Here is a 16,366-nt window from a genome sequence, read left to right as displayed (position 1 = left end):
CAGTTGTCAAACTTCAACAGGCATCAGAATCACCTGGAGGGCTTGTCATACACACGCTTCTGAGCTCCACCATCAGTTTCTGACTCTGTCCCAAAATTTACATTTCTCACAAGTTCCCAGATGAGGCTGAGGCCACTTCTCTAGGGACCACACTTTGAGAACCTCGGTCTTGACAAGAGCTATTCAAGAGTCTCAGGGCTGGGGTTGTGTCTCAGCTCTCAGAATGTGGCCCTGTAAACTTAAAGACAGAGATGAGGCAAGCTATTTCAGAAATGATGTTAAAAATTAATAGAAAATATAACAACACATATAAATTATTTACACACACAAACACACACACACACACACACACACACACACACACATACCCACACATATACACACATACATATACTTTCTGATCAATTAGAAAAGACAAAAATCTAGCATCAAGACTGGTTTGGAACAAATGTCTTCTGAGTTAATAATAAAAAAGGATTCCCAAAAATGACTGTGGTCATCTAAACTAAGAATGAAATTATAAGGGTTATGAGATAAGCAGAGTCAAAAATGACTGAATAAACAAAATTACTAAATCTGCAAAAGAAAGTATATTATTAAGTCTATGAAAGTAGGTTTTTAAGTCAATGAAATTGTGAAAAGAGCTATACAAAATGAACAAATTTCATATTTACACGGTTATGTAGCTGGTTTAACTACTGGACCCTAAGTCATGTGGGGGCCATTCTTTCATATTTAATCAGAAAACCTGGTCCCCAACCAGTCTTGAGGCTGGACTGTCACTCTAAACCACCTCTGGAAAAAGTCTCGCAGGGGTTCCACAAAGCCAGCAGTGCACAGAGGAGCACACGCTGGGCCCCCCCTCTGCAAGAGGCACATTTCCAGGCACATTCCCAGCATCCAGGAGAAAGAGGGTGCTGATGCTGCTGTAACCACTGTGCTTCTCTCATGGGGACGGCTCCTAACCCTGCAACAGTACATTAGACACGAAACTCCCAACAGATCCGAAAATCTGCAGTTGCCTCCACCTCCCTGCTATTTGTGGCACATCCCAAATTCACAGCGATGCATTCCACACAGCATCTCCTCAGGACCATCGCTCATACTGTATCACACTGTCTCCACCCTTCAGGCTCCATTTTCAAAGCCATTTCCACTTGTGGTTCTTGCTGCGCTACCTCCAGTATCCACTATCATTTCCTCCAAGACAGTAACAGGCCTGACATTAGAGCCTGTCATTATCCAAGCTGCAACTATGGGCACCTCTGCTGCCCCCTCTCTCCCTGTTCCCCCCCTCCTTCCCTCCCTCCCTCCCTCCCTCCTTCCTTCCTTCCTTCCTTTCATCGGAGGATGAAAATCAGGGCCATCACTTTACCACCCCCAGTCCTTTTTATTTTTTAATTTTGAAACAGGGTCTCAGGGCTGGGGTTGTGTCTCAGCTGTAGAGCGTTCACCCAGCACATGTGAGGCATTGGGTTCGATTCTCAGCACCACATATAAATAAATTAATTAAACAAAGGTATTGCGTCCATCTACAACTAAAAAAAATTTAATTAAAAAAAAAAAAGAGGGCTGGGTTGTGGCTCAGTGGTAGAGTGCTTGCCCAGTACATGCTAGGCGCTGAGTTCAGCACCACATAAAAATAAATAAATAAAACAAAGGTATTGTGAACAACTAAAAATATTTTTTTTAAAAAAAATAGAGTCTTGCTGAGTTGCTGGGGCTGGATTTTGAACTTGTAATCCTCTTGCCTGAACCTAAATCAGGGATTATAAGCATGGGTCCCCACCAGGTTCCCACTACCTCCTTGGTATCCCTGACCTGGCTTTCCCCTTCATTGTGTACATTTTCTTTTACATCCTTCACACCACATTCCCAACACCCTCCTGCCTGTCCCAACATAACTTAATTTTTAAGGGCACAATATTTGGGTTGTGACCTTTTTAAAACCAGTGTATCATCAGATCAACACACACAAACTTTCTGGAGCTAAGAGGTAAAAACGCATTTTAAACAGCTTGTGCCATGAAGACATGTGAATGGTTTGAAACTGCAGACTTTTGCCCCAGGAATCATTATTGGCTGTTCTTTACCATCAAAATGTTGATTCTGCTTAGGGCCTTGAAACAAATGCTCCCTAAAACTGTCACTAGTCAGAGTTCACTGGGAAAAGATCTGTAACAGGGTGTATATATATATACATACATACACACACACACACACACACACCCCTACTTTAAGACCAAACCTCAGAATTCAACAGAATCAATCCCAAATTTAATTTGGGATTAAATTACCTGGCCAGGTGCAATGGTGCACACCTATAATCCCAGCAGCTCTGGAGGCACAGACAGGAGGATCACAAGTTCAAAGCCAGCCTCAGCAACTTGGTGAGGCCCTAAGCAACTTAGTGAGACCCTGTCTCAAAATTAAAAAAATAATTAAAAGAGCTGGGCATGTGGCTCAGTGGTTGAGCATCCCTGGGTTCAATCCCCCATAACAAAAATAAATAAATAAAAAGTGTCATGACCCACCATATAACTAAGATAAAACTTAATGCCATACCTAGTTATAGTCACTAAATCTCAGTCTAAGGTGAGCTTCAAATTTGTGCAATACCCTTTTATTTCTGATATGCCTTCTTAATTAGAAACAGAGGAATTCATGGGAATTTCTGCATAGACATACTATAGATATTTATAATTGCCTGCTTTTCTTTTCCTTACCCTAAACTGTCTTTGAAGGTATGAACTTCTCTTTAACAAATAGTGTTAGGAAAACGGCATTTTTATATGTAAAAGCATGAGTTGTACCCTCAACTTATACCATACACAAAAATTACCTCAAAATGGATCTCAGAAATAGAACAATAAAACTCTCAGAAGAAAACATACAGAGAAAGCTTTGTGACACTGGATTTGATAATAATTTGTTCAATATGACACCAAAAGTACAACCAACAAGTAAAAGTAAGTAAATTGGGGCTGGGGTTGTAGCTTAGTGGTACACCACATGTCTCACACGCGAGAGGCCCTGGGTTCGATCCTCAGCACCACATAAAAACAAATTTAAAAAAAAAAAAGATATTGTGTCCATCTACAACTAAAAATAAAAATTAAAAAAATTAGTAAATTGGACTATATCAAAATTTTAAAACTCTAAAAAAAAACGTAAAACTTCTGTGCATCAGAGGATGCAAGTAATGGATTGCAAAGGCAACTTATGGGACAGGAGGACATCTGTACAAACCATATATCTGATAAGGGAAATATCCACATAGAAAGATTTTTTTTTAAATGTTAAAGAACTTGAACAGATATTAAATGACCAAGAAACAGATCAAAAAATATTCAACACCATAAAGCATTGGGGAAATGAAAACGAAAACCTCAAGTTATCACCCATGCCCAAGAGATGTCTACTGTCAAGTAAAGAGAAAACAATAAGTATTGGCAAAGACATGGAGAAACTGGGACTCTTCTGCACTGTTGGTGGGAAAACAAAATGGTACAGCTGCTTTGGAAAACAGGACAGAGATTCCCCCAAAACCAAAAACATATGATCCAGCAATTCTCTTCTAGATACCCAGAAGAAATGACAGTGGGGACTCAAAGACCTATTTGTACATCCATATTCATAGCAGCATTATTCACCACAACCAAAGGGTGGAAGAGACCCATATGCCCAGGGATGGATAAATGGATAAACAAAATGTAATATACAGGGGCTGGGGTTGTAACCCAGGAGCAGAGCATTTGTCTAGCAAATGTGAGGCACTGGGTTTGATCCTCAGCACCACCTAAAAATCAGTAAATAAATAAAATAAAGATTTTTAAAAGAATGCTTTTTTTTAAAAAAAGGGGGGGGGGGTATACACTTACAATGGAATATTATTTGGCCTTAAAAAAAAAAGGAAATCCTGACACATGCTATAACATGTGGACCTATACTAAGTGAAATGAGCCAGACACAGAAAGAGAAATACTATAAGAGGTATCTAGAATAGTTAAATTCATAGAGACCAGAGAGTTGAATGTCAGTTCTACTGATTTTACTGCCCCAAAGGTGTCAATCTTTAGGGATTTCTTACTTATACAATGCTAATTCCCAAGTCCTGGCTTCCATTCTAATTCTGACACAATAGATAGGAGCCAAGTAACCTGAATTTCCTTCTTTTTTTGGGGGGTGCTAGGAAATGAACCCAGGACCTTGCTCATACTAAGCATGCTCCCTACCACTAAAGCTATACCCCCAAACCTGTAATTTGAAATTTTTAATGTGAATTTTTAACAAGTACTCTCATTATACTTGGAGAAACACTGCAAAATACCCATCGGGGATCATTTAAAAGAGGCAAATTATAAAGCCTTAAAGGCATACGTCTAAGGGAGTTTCGCTCTCATCCTGTTTGGCCTGAGTAGCCCAGGAATCTTTCTACAACATTGGCAGAGAGAGAGACTGGACTGCCTGACTTTAATAAGAAAGAATATCAACATTTATGCACTCAAATAAGTATGCCTCTATAGACTACACAACATAATCACTTATTTTAATAACATTATCAGTGTTTAAAACTCTGGCTCACTCTTAGAACTAATTTTGGGTAGAGGGTGTACGCCCTCAAGTACTCACTCAAATTACAAAAAGAACCCTGGCTTCCCTGCGCTCCCTACTACCTTCTTGGTTCTGATCAAATCAGAGTGCCCCGTGCATCGCCCTACCTGTAAATGACTTGAGACTATTTCCAGGAAACCCCCTCACAGGGCTGAAAGATGCCTCCACAGAAAACAGGGTGCTTAAGAGGATGCTCCCAGAGAACCAAGAGGCACCTCCCAAAGAAATGTTTTCAAAATGCTTTGAGTAGAACGTCGAGGTCAGGCCCTCCAAAACACTGTTTTGAACATGATGATGTTCACTCAGATGTGAAAGTGCAAGCAGGATTCTTTTCAAGTATATCACTGAACATTCCAGACTCACGTTGGTGTGTAATCAAGGCAGGCGTACCCGTGACGGCTCCCTTCAAGAGCCCCCGGCTGGGTGCTGTCTGTTGACTTCCCTCTTCAGAGGAGTGTGGAAGACCTCCCCAACATCTGCTCTCACAGGAACCCACAGAAGGTGACTTTCAGAATCTACAGAAAGGAATAAAAAAGTCCCACGATCATTAATTAAATGAAAAGACCCAGTCCACGGTTCCCCATTTCCCTCTCCCCTCCCACTTTTCACTGCTTGTTGTGCATTGAGTCAATTCTCTCCACACCGCCTTTGCCTTCATCGTAAGAAATAAGTGAAAAGCAAATCTTTATTTACAAATCTGAATGCTAGCCAAAAATGAGAAAACCCTGCTGGGTAGGGGAAAGTAACATATTCTAACAGATGTCAAGTAATTATGCGTTTCTCTCAGAAGAAAATAAAAAATGTGAAACTAAATGAATTCACATCCATGGATGGACAGCATCACATGCAGAGGAGAATGACAATATAAAATAGCGAACAAGTGGCCACAATGACTTTATAAACTACTTTCCAAAAACAGGCAATGCTCCCAAAATATTCCCTGATACCTCTGACCTCTCTAGACACTGATGGTTGAAAATGTGGTTTTTGGCCACCCCAATGGCATTTGATTTGAGACAGGCACCTCACGTCATTGGGCCTAGCTGGCAAGCCCAGTTTCACAACACAAACCCACATCTTCATCCTCAGTGAACAACCAGAAAAACACGAGTTTGAGGAGAAGCAAGCTGGGAAATCACCCTGCCTGAGAGAAATGCAGTGAGCCAAAGCTAGAAGGGCCTAGGCCAGAAACAGGAACATCTAAAATACCTCACCCCAAAGGAGGTGCGAGAGGCAGAAGCTAACGTAAATGCGAAGCTAAATCACAAAGATTCACCATCACGATGGGTGGAAGCTAGAGAAAACTTCCAACAGCTAGAGGAGACTACACTACACCTATAGCATGCCACACTTACTTCTGAAAACTGGAATCCACTGAATGCCAGAGGGACGGTCAAGTAAGTTTGCCACTAGCACACAATTTACTTAATCACAATTCTGTCTGCTATGAATAAATTTTACAAGTTTATAAAAAAATGAGAAAATGTCATTTATAACAAAAAGAGGAAAGAAAAAGCAGAGTACAACAGGGTAATTACATATAATTACAACCATTTCTGCAAAAGCAAAACAAGATGTGATTTCTTTTGATAGAGTTATAAATATTAGGTGAAATATTGCCCCATCCTTTCTACAGGTTAAGGTGGGCAATACAAATCTGAGTCTTATAGAACAAATGAGCCATTCTGGATGGCATAATTTTTCTGCCCTGGTCCAATGAAGACAGTTCCACAGGAGTCACCAGAAGAAGTGGTGTGTGTGGCATGTGCACGTTTAACCTATAGATGGCTACAAAAGCATAGAATGTGATAAATTTGATTAGGACAAATGTCTCATGAAAGAGCAGAAGAGAATGGGGACACAATGTGACCTTCATCTTCCAAAGTGCACAGCAGTGGCACTGACTGGGCATGAGAAGAGTGGGGTGTGAAAAGGATGACCCCAATCAGCCTTCTTCACTGTCAGCGATCAATTGCTTATTAAACACCTGGAAACCAGCAAGAGCACCTCCTGATCAACTGTCTGGGCAATGAATTTCGAGAGGATTTGGAAGTAACAGAATTGTATTGCTTCCAGAACCCCACGAACAGTTCTATCACAGGTACTGGAAAGACACTGGTCTTCTGCCACCTCTTGGCAATTCCAGATCACTTCAGATGCCTCTTGGGTGATTTCAAGGCTTTCCTTGTTCTGTGACTCAGGACTTATGAAAGGACGCCCCTAATTCCAGAGAAGCACTTCTCCCATCTCCATGCCCATCCCCGTATACCCTCCTCTTGTGCTCCACATTGTCAGTCATCGCACACATGCACTTTTACTTGGGTCACAAGACATGGATGTGGATCACTGAGGGCTTTATCAGGTGCCGCTCAGATGTTACCGCCACAATCCCGCCAGCAGTGATGCTTCCCATCATCAAAGGAAGCCGGGTCCTTTCACAGTATTGTACAGAATGACATGGAAAGCAAGGTTAAACGGAATGCATGTAAGCTGAAGGGGCTTTCTTAAAACTCACTGGGTCTTGACAATTCTCTTGGTCACAATCTCATTTAAAAACAAAATATGTCACCTGCCAGAAATTGGGGGCAGTGGAGTTGAGGGGAGAGGGTGGCAGTTAACAGGTCAGTTACACTCAGCTGTCTCCCCAGGTAAGTGCTTGCCTTCTAATACAATGTAATAAAATCAGATTCAGATTCACAGTCCTTCTGTGTAATAACCATGTCACATCCCTAATTTCAACAGAGGAACAAAATTTAAAGCTCATTTCCAAACGGCATAAATTCAGAATTTAGACCTCAAGGGTGCCAAGTGCAGAAATCTGCTGAGGCAGAGAGTGCAAAAAGGCAAGAAAAAACCACCAAGTGAACTCTGTGGTGGGGGGGTACATGCTACCGTCCTCATCAGGGATTGCTCCCTATGTGGAGATTCACATGCAGGGGGTGCCAGCACAGGAGGTGTGGATATATCCATGGCACTGTGTTAACAAACCCAAGACATAATCAAGTGCTTTCCTGGAGGCTGATGAATAATCCAACCAACAAGAGGGAAGTGTCAGACCACTCAACAAGTTTTCAAATACATGAGGTGGACCAGCTAATTACTGAATAATTCCATTCTTTAAAAGGGCTGAACTGGCACAGGTGACACATCATATTCACATGTGGAAACCTGCGGAGAACAGAGCATTCTGCAGAGGCTCAATCTCTGCTGACTCTGTTCAAGGACTCTATTAATTACTTAGAATCCTAACACGGCTGGACCCAACTGGATCACTGAAATCCAGACCCTAAATTCTACAGACGATAAAACTGAAGCACAGGGAGGATCAGTGATCCACGTCCAACCAAGCAGATGGAAAATGGTGAAGACATTCAGGGTTCAGGACGGCTCTGCAGCCTCAAGAATCAAGCTCCCATGCTGGAGGGCAAGGAGAGCAAGGAAGGCAAGAGGCAAGAGACAAGCAAGGGAGCGAGCACACCAGAAACCCCCCTACTTATTGGGGAGAAGCCATTCATAGAACATCCCACGCAAATAAGTCAAGGGGTCAGGTTCCAGGGGGTTGAGTCTAGCTTCCTGATGTCTTGTGGTCAGTAGACTGATTGACATCGTGGCAAGCCACGCCCATCTCAGGTCAGAGTGAGAATAAACAGCACACATGCGTCGCACAGCCCAAAGAGCATGCACGACAGGCCAGTCCTCCCATATGAGCAGAGCTCACACACAGCCCATGGACGGCTCGCAACACTTTATCATATGCTAAATACGATATTTGATAATACCAATCTTCCAACTATTGTAGCCTTACTATGTTAGGTTTTCATCTCTTTTTCAGAATTGTCCTATTTATTTTTTTCAAGTGAATACAAAATCAGCTTGTTTAGTCCCCCACAAATAACCTGTTGTTATTTTTTACTGGCTTTAAACCTACGGATTAATTTAGAGAGAACTGACATCTTTGTATCTAAGACTATGACAGCTCTTCTAATTTTTTCATGTATTGTTTGTGACCCTAAGGAACATTTTTAAATGGCTTCACACACAGCATGCATATTTCTTAAATTCTTAGATATTTTATCTTTTTATATGCTAATGGTCTTTTCTTGTATTAAACCTTCTAATCGCTCATTGTTAGTATATATAAAAGCTATGAATGTAGATACATTATTTGTTATCCATGCACATTTACAAGTTATCTTATTCTTATTAATTAGTTTTTCTCTTGATTCTCTTGGATATTCTAATTGCCTACTGCATTATTTGACAACAATCATCTCCTTTCTGATTTTTATGCCTTTATAATTTTGTTCTCTTTCCCAGATGCACTGACTTGTGATTCCGAAACACCATTAGTAGTGAAGAGTATGGATATCTCTATTTTTGTCCTGATTTAATGGCAGTGTTCTCAAACTTCCTCTTAAGCTTGAGATGGTTTGGGGATTGAGATGAAAGTACCTTACTTTGCTAGGATATATTCCTAGTACATTTTGAGGGTTTTTTTAAAAAAAATCAATAATAGACATTGAGTTTTCTCAAATGCCTTTTATATTAAAGTGGTTGTTTTTTTCTACTTATATTTAATAAAATGATGAATATCATTAGTAAATTTCACACTATTGAATCTTCTTGCATTCTAAAATATCAGCCTCAGCTGTCATGGTGTTTTATTCTTTTAATGTGTGCCAAGTACGTATTAAACATGATATCTGGCTCAATTTGCTAGGCAGCCCTACAAGGTGGGTGCTCTCCCCTGCCCGCTCTGCCCTTCGCTCCAGCCATTGCATCCCCTCACTGTTCCGGTCTTGCTTTCACCTCCAAGAATGTTCAGGGCCTACAATGCATGCCATTCCCTGAGTCCTACATCCTCAGACATCCCCATTCATCCCTTTTCTCTGTCTCTGCCTCACATGTGACCTAACTACAGAGACCTTTCCTGTCGACCTCAAATAAAACAGAAACTGCCCTCCATCTGGTCACTCTCAGCCCTGACCCTGTTTTTGCTTGTAGCACCTGTCACCACCTGACATAAATTCACAGATGGAATGAATGTGCAATATTTAATTTCTATTCCATTTAACCCAAAGAATGTAAGCTCCATGAGAGGAGAGATTTGAGAGGAGAGATTCTGCCTGCCTTACTCATCAGGGGATTCTCAATACCAACAACAGGCCTGGATCATGGAAAGTACTTAATATTTGTTAAATGGATAAATGGGAGGGGGGGAATGAATGAATGAATACCCATCTTATACACAAGAAAACTGAAGCTTAAAGAGATGACATAAAATCTCAGTGGCAGAGCCAAAATAGGAACTCCAGTCTAACTTTCAATTCCTTACCCTTAACCATCAAAACAAATGACAGGCAATTTTAGGTCACAAAAAAAGCTCAAATAATCTTCTGAACAGTAAAGCACAAGTAAATGACACCACTGTATGGAAGTCAAAGGAAAACTGTGTAGACAGTCTTTGCACAAAGTGAGTGAAAAATTCAGAAGACAGTTTGTAAGGAATTCCTTGGCATTTCGGGAATTACATTAAGTTACCCCTCCTTTTTCAATCCACCAGCCCCACGGCAAGCAGCGTGGGGATCCATCCATGTGATGGATCCTTAAATATTCAGAAGATAAAATCGGATGCTTCAGGACCAAATGGCAATAAATGTGTTTACCACCAGCATTGACAGACACATACTAGAAGTGCCACTCCCCGGGGGACAAGCCGCTAGGGGACACACACATGAAGGACCTAACTTGAAAACACGATTAGGAAAGACAGTGGAATGAATCTGACATCATTTTCCTATATTCATATATGAATACACCACAGTGAATCTCACCATCGTGTACATCCACAAGACTGGGGTCCTGATTAGAATAAAGTTATACTCCACATGTGTATAATATGTCAAAATACACTCTACTGTCATGTATATCTAAAAAGAACAAATAAAAAAAATTCTAAATTGAATTTTTTTGTTTGTTTCAACAGACAAGTTACAAATAGGTATTCTTCATCAATAGGATACATTCTTTCTTCAAACCAACCTTAAGCTAAAAACGAAATTTCATAAATCTCCACGTAGGACATTAAGCGGCATCTTTAATTGGTTTATTCAAACTCTATATTTTAGACCCGTATGGTGGACCCACCATTGCAATGTGTCACACCTCCTCCCATCCTTGTAAAGCATAATGAACAACGACTGAGCTAGTGAGGCAGAACTAAACGTTTTGAACCTGTGTATTTCAAAAGCAAAGCCCCATTTATGTTATTTCTAAACAGTAAATAATATCATCTTCCAACATTTCACTATCAAATTACAGCCGTTTTCCACACACTAGAGGAAAGCCACAAAAGGACTCTCCTAACAGTTCATTCTATTACTGCTCATAACCTTCTAACTATTTCTCCTCATTGGCTTCAATTCAAAGGTAAATGGAAGGCAGTAAAATTTATGGAAAATATATTCAACTGTTTAAAATACATCAACCAAAAGGAAAAAGATTTTAGAGCTGTATTATGAATTGTGAAATTACATTGCTTTCACTAAGTCTTCGGTTTCAATGATGGGTAACAAAACTGACAGGTCAGATTCCAAAACATCTCCCACTCCCACAGAAAGAGTCTGACTCTTTTATCTCAAATTCTCACCGTGGTCAAAGCCAGAGTAAACACCTGTCCCTCACATTTTTACACAGCATCACTTTGTATGCTGCAAATACAGGCTTTCACACCAAGGAGGAAGCAAATTCCAGGGCACTGGGCAAATTTCCGCCTCTTGAACCACTCTGTTGATTGTTCCCTTGACTTTCTTGGCTGTCAAGACAGTTGGAGGAGGGAAGAGGAAACATATTCTTCTGTAAAACTGTGAAGTGTCATCAGGTAAGTTTGCCTTAAAACTCTGCACACAAGACAGGTCAAAATAAGACTCAGGGGCTGGGGTTGTGGCTCAGCGGTGGAGCACTCGCCTCCAACGTTGGAGACCCCAGGTTCGATTCTCAGCACCACATAGAAATAAATAAGTGAAATAAAAGGTGTTGTGTCCAACTACAACTAAAAAAAATAAAATATTTTAAAAAATAAAAAATAAGTAAAACTCAAGTCTCAGGTTTTAACTTCAGCTATGAAAATTATATTCTTGCACTTGACTCAAATGTTGCAAGATTTTAATACAATAAGATTATGAAAGTGAAAGTCAACTTAAATCAAGTTTTACAGTTCATGAGCCATGAAAGACACTTAAAGAAGAATTTTTTAGAATAAAATTTTAAAGATACCATACTTAGCCAGGTGCAGTGGCACACGCCTGTAATCCCAGCGGCATGGGAGGCTAAGGCAGGAGGATCACAAGTTCAAAGCTAGCCTCAGCAACTTAACAAGGCCCTAAAAAACATCTCAACAAGACCCTGTCTCAAAAGAGGGTCTTAAAAGGGTCAAGGATGTGGTTTACTGGTTAAACTCTCCTGGGTTCAACCCCTGGTACCACCACCAATAAAAAAGAAAATATCACAGTTTATCAAATTAGGGGTAGTGTGACAGTTGTACCAACTCAGCAATACCTTAGAGTAGGGAAGTAAGGGAGTCTAAAGAATATTAACTTTTTTTTTTTTGAAGGGAGGCTATAGTCTTAAAACTAAAAAAAAAAAAAACAAAAAACAAAAAAACAGATTAGCATTAAGAAAACTTACCTTAATAAAACTCAACTCAGTACAGGAAAGGGATTTATTTATTTTGCTTAATACTATTCCATTTTATTTAATCCTGTCTCTAAGAGTTCTAAAAGATGTTTATACACGTTAATACCTCATTTACCAGAACAAGAGGGAAAGGCACTGCCATTGTCATTTACATGCATGGAACAGAGAGAACAAGTGACTTTCAGGAAACTTCTAAGCAATGAAGTCAGGAAGTACACCCTTAATTGGCATAGGCTTTTTGGTGGAGGAGAGAGGTGAAACAAACAACCAAACCGGAAATATATGCAATATTAAGATTGACTTAAGTAAGCCAAGCAGATTTGGAGTTGATTGTGCAATGGTCACGCCACAGACTCACAGGAAACATTGACTTGACAGAATCCCAGTTTATACTCCAACATTCAAAAATACCTTTTTTATTCAAGCCCTAATGTGATGCATGTCCTATAATCCAAACAAACAGACTCGCCTGGGCTCAGCCACTTAGGTCTATATCTGCCCCTGAAATCGCGGATGCAAAAAAAAAAAAAAAAAATATTCCAAAGCATGAAGTGGTTGGCAAAATTCCAACTTCCACATGCAATCCTGAACACAGAAAGCACAGAGACAACCAAGTAAGACAAGCTGCTCTGAAAAGCACACCAAGAAGGAAAGATTCCACCTCCTCCAGAGGCAGGCTCAACAAGGAGAGTATGAAAAACAATCCCCAGCAGTCACAAGACATCTTGTATGCACCTCTATTAGAATTTGTCTACAGGATCCCCTCCCCAGGAGGCTCTGATCCTTGAAGGCAAAGAGGCAGCTTTAAATTACCCTGGCCTATCAGCCATAGAATTCAATGAAATGAACCAAATGTTGAGTCAGTTAACCTTTCTTAAATTCTCCTTGACAAAATAAATAAATAAATGAATATCATTGCGTTTATGAGAAATTTTCTTGAAAAAAAAAATGTTGTTTTGGTGCTGGGGAGGGGACCCAGGGCTTTGCAAATACTGGGCAAGCACTCTACCTACCACTGAACTACACCTTCAGCCCTTGATTTAAAAAAAAAAAAAAAAATCATGGCCTGAATACCCATTAAAAACCAAATAACAGGAAAATAACTTTTTTTAATCATGAAGACAAAGCTATTATTAAGTCAGACCATAACTTTGTGGTAATATGTTTTTCCAATAAACAATTAGCCTTAGAATTACACAAGTATTTCTTAACTCTGTATCTGTCTGCCCAGACAGGTAAGACTTCAACCTCAAATGCCCACTGTAGTTTCTGGGTCTGCTGATTGGCATGTTGTTGCCAAGATTTCCTTTTTTTTTTTTTTTTTTTGAGATGGGGTCTGTGTTACTGAGGCTAGGCTCTGAACCCCTAGGCTCTTACTCAGCTTCCTAAGCAGTTGAATTTACTTTCTTTATTTAGGTGCAAATAGATTCTATAATACTAGATTCCACCACAGGAAGCATAAATTTGGACTCCTGTTTTGGTTTTGTTTGTTTTCTTCTTGGAAAAAAAATTGCACTAAAGTCAAAAATAGTTTGATGCCAGGAAAGATCCAGAGTTAGAAGAAAATTCAGGGAAATCCAGAGGTCTGCTCTGCTTCAGGCTCTCTCCTAAGCCTTGAAACTTCCTCTGTTCTGTTCCCAAGAAACATTAAGGGCCACCCCTCCAGGTTAGGACCGACTGGTACACAGTCCTAGAACTCCTAAGCCAAACATCTGCCCAGTATCCCCTAATCTCCTCTGCATTTCACTCATTGATCCCCAGACATTCAGATTTCCCTGAGATTAAAACAACAAAAACCTCATTCAAGTAAAATGTGATCTTTGGCATCATGCTCTAATTTTGAAAGGTCAAGTCCACACTAGCCAGCATTTGAGGCAACTGGTTAACATCATGCCCACTGTCTCTGCCCCACAAATTAAAATCACAGAGTAAAAATGCAATGTGGACACAGGCCAAAGAAAGGAAAATGAAAACTTCAGTAGAAGGATGCAGAGGGCAAAGATATTATCAATTACCCATTCGAAACTCATAATCCTGACATCAATGACTAGAAGAACACAGAGCTATCACATGATCCATCACTAGACAGACAGTAAGAAAGAAGGGCAGGAAGCCTCTTCTCTTTCTTCTCATTACTGTTCAAGAAACCACAGGTGTAAAACCTTAAAATTAATATAGATATTTTATATCCCTCCCCACATACACAAAAAAGTTTAAATGGCATTAATATGCATATTCCTGATAGAAAGATGGAGTTCCTCTCTCAGAGTTCACTGTCATTATCAAACCTCCGACTTGCTGGCAGAGGAAATCACCACCCACGCTAACTAATACCCACCTGATGGCAGGGAACTGAAATAAATGACTGACATCTCGATGCCCTTTTCAGTGACCTCACTGGAGTGAAAGAGTAATTCAAGTCAGAACAAGAATCTTTATGAGAGGCTTTCTAAGCACACATATGCCTTGTGGAAAATGCTCTGGCCCCAAGCCTCAGCACAAACACCTTTTATATGCCAGCCTGCCTTAAAACACAGCACTTCTTTACTAACTGAATCACAGACATGGCACGTTTGCAAAATAAAAGTAAATGAAATTTCCACATATACAGCTTTCTTTCCTACACTATTAGGCACAAAGCACAAGTGGAATAAGTTAAGACACTGACCTCTGGCTTGAGCACAAATGGAATTACCCTGCCACACATTATTTAAAAATGCAAAGCACAATTCCTGAGTTAATTTGTCACTTGGAGAAAGCACTGTGCTTTTATGATGAGAATTCATTTATGAGAAGCTCTTAGCAGCTTTCCCCTTAACCTTCTCAATTTATCTTACATTTGCTACTCTTCCACAGCAAACTTTTATGTGCAATTTTAAGGCTGTATAATGTAAGTTACAAGGGCACTAGTCTTTGAAACCCAAAGAACAATCTAATGAAAATGAGGTGATGCTACCAGCTGCCAATGGTTTGCACTCTCTTGACCCAACATGCTGAAAAATATGATTCCAAAGGATTTTGTAAGATCTTCATAGAGGACAGAAGAGGGACTGGAGCCAGCTTTTCTTTGACTGAGAAATGGGGAAATCATATCTATATCTACAAAGCTGTGTTTTTAAAAAACCACTAAAATAAAGAACAGCAAAAAAGAAATCCACAATTTTAACATGATCTACTTCGTTTAGAGATAAGAGTGGCTTTAAGCATTCTTGGGAGTAAGCAATCAATCTTTTAGACACAATGAACTTGAAACTTCTCTAGGCATCATCCAAACTGGAGGAGGCTGTTAATGGTATTGGTAATGTTTTTTTGCAGTGCTGGAGATGTAACCCAGGTCTTGCACATGCTAAGCACACACTACCACTGAGCTACCCCCTCATACCCAAGCATACTTAGAAGCAACTAGAGCATGAGCCTTGGGGTAATGTCCAAAATGCAATGGGTAAACCTAGTCACACCATTTCCCTCTTTTCTCTAAGCCTCAGTGCCATCGTCAATAAATAGGGAGAATACCCTCCATCTCTACAGACTCACAGGGTTGAATTTGACAAAAGAAACTATACCTGAAATTACAGCATACACTGGGAAGCAGTACCCAAGTACTGTTCTGTTGATGACAGCAACAAGGGTATGCCCCTCCCAAACACCAAAATCAGAAAGGCAAGACTGCACAAGAACCAGTTCTGCTCTACTTAATGTGTACAGTAACACCTGCGCTGACTAGACTGACTAAAATAGGATCACAGCATCTAATGAAAGCTCTTCCGGTTCGAATGGCTGCAATTTTTATGAAAACTTAAAAGTACTACCCAAAAGCAACTTATACAATGACTAACCAGGGATAGTACCGGGAAGGGAGAGGCAATAGATCCTTTCTAGAATCTGATAAAAACTACAGAACCCTCCACCTACAAAAAAAAAAAAAAAAAAAAAAAAAAATCCATATATTTAAGCAAATCCACCCTCTTCACCCCAAAGTGCTCAGATTAAACTCTGGGCTCACTCATGCCAGGCATGTGTTCTACCCCTCAGCTTCATCCCTAACACAAAGCTTACT

The 16,366-nt window shown here is 40.1% G+C and overlaps 1 protein-coding gene across 3 annotated transcripts in view; it reads right to left on the bottom strand.

Annotated features, from left to right (window-relative positions):
• The window catches only part of Fhip1a (FHF complex subunit HOOK interacting protein 1A), a 233,982-nt gene that overhangs the window by 160,202 nt on the left and 57,414 nt on the right, over positions 1-16,366 (bottom strand). Inside the window, exon 2 of one of the 3 annotated variants that reach the window (XM_026384753.2) lies at positions 4,978-5,129. The gene's annotated coding sequence lies outside the window, so the exon portion shown is untranslated. The other 2 variants (XM_077803090.1, XM_026384755.2) reach the window with 2 other exon arrangements.

This window comes from Urocitellus parryii, chromosome 10, assembly GCF_045843805.1.
Source record: "Urocitellus parryii isolate mUroPar1 chromosome 10, mUroPar1.hap1, whole genome shotgun sequence".
Taxonomy (NCBI): domain Eukaryota; kingdom Metazoa; phylum Chordata; class Mammalia; order Rodentia; family Sciuridae; genus Urocitellus; species Urocitellus parryii.
Note: the sequence above shows the minus strand (reverse complement) of the source record. Positions and strands in the feature narration are given on the sequence as shown.